Source organism: Squalius cephalus (genome assembly GCF_949319135.1).
Source record: "Squalius cephalus genome assembly, chromosome: 2".
Lineage (NCBI taxonomy): Eukaryota > Metazoa > Chordata > Actinopteri > Cypriniformes > Leuciscidae > Squalius > Squalius cephalus.
The window spans coordinates 8,045,940-8,050,815 of NC_137123.1; the positions used below are offsets into that span (position 1 = coordinate 8,045,940).

At 34.7% G+C, this 4,876-nt stretch overlaps 1 long non-coding RNA gene across 1 annotated transcript; it reads left to right on the forward strand.

Moving 5' to 3' along the window:
* The first annotated feature begins 397 nt into the window (after window positions 1–397).
* LOC307144702 lies at window positions 398–2,460 on the forward strand. The gene is made up of 4 exons (XR_013818812.1): window positions 398–475; window positions 591–636; window positions 2,234–2,320; window positions 2,405–2,460. It is a non-coding gene; the product is annotated as an uncharacterized lncRNA (long non-coding RNA).
* Window positions 2,461–4,876: the final 2,416 nt, after the last annotated feature.

Sequence of the window (4,876 nt, forward strand, 5' to 3'; positions counted from 1 at the left end):
GTGGCAGAGAAAGCCAATAATAAGTAAGATCAGCTGTTTTCAGCTTATGGTTGATGATGAAATCATCACAAAAAAGCATCAAATGTTTTCAGATGTTTTGGCATTCATAACCACCAACCTTATGGAACTGTAATATTGGTGTGAAAAGCATTAAAATCACTTATTTGAAGGTATATAAAGCATGTGCACATGATGTTTTGAGCAAATGTATCATATAGTCACACACAGACATCAAGATTTTGCACATGATTCACAACAACGGTGACAATCAAAACAAAAAAGCTTGAGAATCAAGGATGAGATTTGTACTATGAAAGCTACCCATCATGCATTGCAGCATGAAGCTTTTTTTTTGCTTAGTGGGTAGGTTTAATTATAATATTCTCCCTCTTTCAGATAATCGTAGTACTGGTTGGCTCGTCTGGGTAGTGATCACAGAGGCATTCATCACCATCATCATCATATTGTATACAATGTAAGTAAAAATATATCAACAAAGAGTAATATAATTGGCTTTTAGACTAATGCAAAAGTACTTTTGAATTTTACACAAAACAATTAAATGACTTGTTTCCGTTTCTTTTTGACAGTCAGAAGAAAAGGATAAACTTTAGTTCTACAATACACGAGTGTGAGGTAAGATGGCCAAATAACCACAGAATGATACTAATAAATCAATTACAGCTTCTTTGTACATGTATATAGCAAAATCCCCAGTGTTAAATTAACACTGCTCAGTGTTTATATGAGTCCACACTCACCCCTAATTTCCACCAACTGCTGACCGGCTGCGGATCCGCTCCGGAACGGCGGCGGAGTTAATAGGTTTCCATTGATGTCAATGTGTGTATTTTCACTGACTGCGGAACGGCTGCGTTCCGACTCCGGCGATCCGCAGCCCTCCGGAGCAGATACGCAGAGCTTCTATTTTTGCCGGATGCCGGAGAGCTCCACAGCAATTCAGCACATATATCACGCGATCACACGTGAATTCGCGAGATCTCGTGGGTCCTCGTAACTTCAGCTGTCAGTCATGGCCATTCCGCAACAAATCCGGACCTGATTTCAAACCGTGTTTTTGAGACTGTCTGGTATTGAAGGACGACGGAGGCAGTGTTAAAGTTAATGAGATAATTAAGTGAATAATTGATGATGGTTGAACATTATTGAAGACAGCTGATATTAACAAGCAGAATCACTGAAGGAGAAAACTGTAATGTAAGTTACCGTTATGGTGATCAGTGTTTGCTTTAGTTGGGCTCTTGACCCTTATATTTTTAACTTAAGATTGTGTTTGCCTATAGTAATTGAGTGATAACAGTCAGATGAACAATTAGAAAAGGTGATCTGATGGTGTTGGTTGTGTTTTAACATAATCATTAGTTGGCCTGAATCACTGAACTCATTGAGAGTATAATTTCTGGGTTAAGTTTACATTATGGATTATAGCAGCACTGTCCTTGTAGAGCATGCCATTTTTAGCCTTTTCAATGAAATCCAAATGATTAAATCAATTACCAAAAATGTAATGGAGGCACACACAGACATCAAGAATTAGCGTATGAATCTCAGCAATGGTGACAAACAGATCACCTCTGAACATAAGCTCATTATTTATTCATTTATAAAAATATTAGGCTGTACAAGCACAGTGCTGCTATAATTAATAAAATAAACCTAACTCAGAGATTGGGCTCTATATGAGTTCAGTGAATCAGGTCAAATGATTGTGAAATAATGATTATGTTAAAACACAAACATATCACCTTTTCTCTTTGTTCATCTGGCTGTTATAACTCAGATACAGCAGCCAATCTAAAGCTAATGATTTAATGGTCAAGAGCCCAACTAAAACAAACAGTGATCACCATAATGATGACTTAAAATACGTTTTTCTCCTTCAGTGATTCTGCTTGTTAACATCAGGTGTCTTCAATAATGCTCAATCATCACTCAATTATTCAATTATCTCATTAACTTTACTTATAACACTCTTTAAATGTGGATCATATAAATTCTGAGCAGTGTTAATTTAACACTGGGGATTTGGCTGTGAAGAATATATATATATATATATATATAACACAGGATTGTACATTGTTTTATGAGTAAAGACTCTGGAGTGATTACACATTTGATTGTCATGTAACAATTTAAATCTTTTACATTATTATTATAAAAAAAAATTTCAAAATGTAATATGGTGATAGTCCTTTTCTCTGTTTCCCTGTAGAACAATACCAGAACTGATCCCAGTGAAGGCACATATACAGGTCTTGACCTCGAGTCCAGATCATCTGACCTGTACAACACACTCCCAGTAAGAGAAATGTCAAAAACTACATGTGCAAAAGAGCTGCATTCAAAAGTCAAAAAATCAATAATCAATGTGTTTTTCCCATAGATTGTCCAACCCAGACCTGATGTTCACCAGTCGGGCTCTTCTGAATATGAGAATCTGTCCGTAAGTGTGAGATCCTCAGGTCTTCTCAATATCATCAATAAAAAAATAAAATGTCCTCAGTAGTCAATCAACTAGTCAATAGATACTAAACAGTCTTTTCTTTCTGTTACATGATGGATTATTTGAGTCGATTCACTGACAGAAATATATATATATATATTCTGAGATTATTTGTACCATTTGTAGTGTTGATTTATGTAAATGTGTGTCTTATTTCTGTTGTAGCCACAGCAAGACGCCACAGTAAGATGAAGCACAAGCTAAACTTTACTCAGCTTTTGTCTCATCGCTGGACAGATCCACATCACAACTACTGATGAAAAATGAAATGCAGAACTTCAGAGTTTCCATTCTGCAGAAAGTAATAGATTATATTCATGTGACATAATTAAACAGTCAAAGTGTAATTAATTAACAAGTTTAGAGTAGTTTCTGTAATATTTTATAAAGTTTAGCTGTGTATTAAAGGGTCCATGTGATAGATTTTTTTTTTTTTTTTTTCCTTTTCAAATAAAACATTAAATGATAAAAAAAGTATTCATATATCAATATTCTATATCAAATCTGTGTTTTAAAGTGCATATCAAAACTGGCCAAGTCACGTGATTTCAGTAAACGAGATTTCAGGTGTAATAGTGGAGGGAGATTCTGTGACTCTGAACTGCATCAGTGACTCAAACCCTCCTGCAGAAATCAACTGGATTAAAGGAGGAACATTTGTAGAATTTAGAAGAATCTACAGCATCTCATAGATAAGCTCTGATGACATAATAATAATAAATAATAACTAGTAATAATAATAACTAGAAAAATGCATTTCCGGAGGAACTGCAAAGTTTGCTTGCTCGGGTGCGGTTCACTAACGTTAGCAGGTAGTGGATAAGGGTGCGTTGAAGTTTGCTTGATGTGAGAATTTCAACAATAGTACTTTTTTCAAGATTGTGCAAAAAGGTGAAAAGTTATGTGCATTAAGAGACATGTCTGCAATGTAGACTAGTGCCAATGGCATTGTTTATGTGGCTTGGTTGTTGGTTTTGAAATAATTGGTTATGAATATACAGCAGAGAGTGGGAGTGTTTTGGGTGATGAAATAGTATTGAAAAGAAGTTGACAGTTTTCATTTACTGTATCCAATAAGCCAATACAAAACTCATCCAGCTGTTCTGTCGTTGAGTGTTCCCTTTGATTAGGAAAAAATTTACTATCTCAAATTAAGGTCTACCGTAATTAGCGATGCTTTGATTGCTGCTGTAAAGATGGTTGTCATCACCTACACAGAAACGCTGATTTTTATAGCCTACCGTCAGTCCTCATATTGTAATTAAATGAAGAACGCTATCAGTTTCACTACTAGCTTACTCTAGCGATGCAATCGCAACAACATGGATAACACTGTTTGGCCTTGCCTAACTTTATATGACATATGCGTCATATGCTACACAGCAAAAAGTCCAGTGTTAAATTAACTCTCCTGAGAGTTTATATGGCTCCAGAGTCAGTGTTAAAATATGAGTGTTAAATTAACACTCAAGAGTGTTAAAGGTAATGAGCTCATTAAGTGATTAATTGAGTGATAATTGACCAATATTGAAGACACCTGATGTTAACAAGCAGAATCACCAAAGGAGAAAATCTAATTTTTTAAGACACCGTTATGGAGATCAGTGTTTGCTTTAGTTGGGCTCTTGACCCATAAAGCTTTTACTTTAAATTTTGTTTTACTGTTGTATCTGAGTTATAACTCTCAGATGAACAAAGAGAAAAGGTGATCAGGTGGTGTTGGTTATGATTTGATAATCATAAATTGACCTGAATATCAACTCTCATTTAGAGAGTCAGATTTACCTTGTTGATTATAGCAGCCTGTGATTCTACAGCAAATGATTTTTATCATTATCAATATAATCCAAAATATTTCTTAAAAATTGTTATTATAAAAATACTTAGAAAATTACTTTATTTAGACACACTGACATCAAGAATCAGCCTGTGAATCTCAACAATGGTGACAATAATAAAGCATGTTGCAGTGCATTCTGGGTGCCACCAATCAAAACTCATCCATGGCTCCCATCATGCATTGCGGTATGAATAAATTATGATCTGAATTGTCTTACTAATTTCCTTTTCCTAATTGAATATTCTGTTTGTCACCATAGTTGAGATTCATACACTGATTCTTGATTTCTGTGTGTGCCTAAAAGAGAGATTTTGTTTTATCAGAACAACTTTTAAGAAATCCTTTAGACTAGTTAGAAAAAAATATCTTATGCTGTAGAATCACAGTGATGCTGTAATTAACAATATACATTTAAATCAGAGTTTAGACTCTAAATGAGATCAGTGATACAGGTCAAATTATGATTATGTCAAAACATAACCAACAAAACCTGATCAACTTTCTCTTTGTTC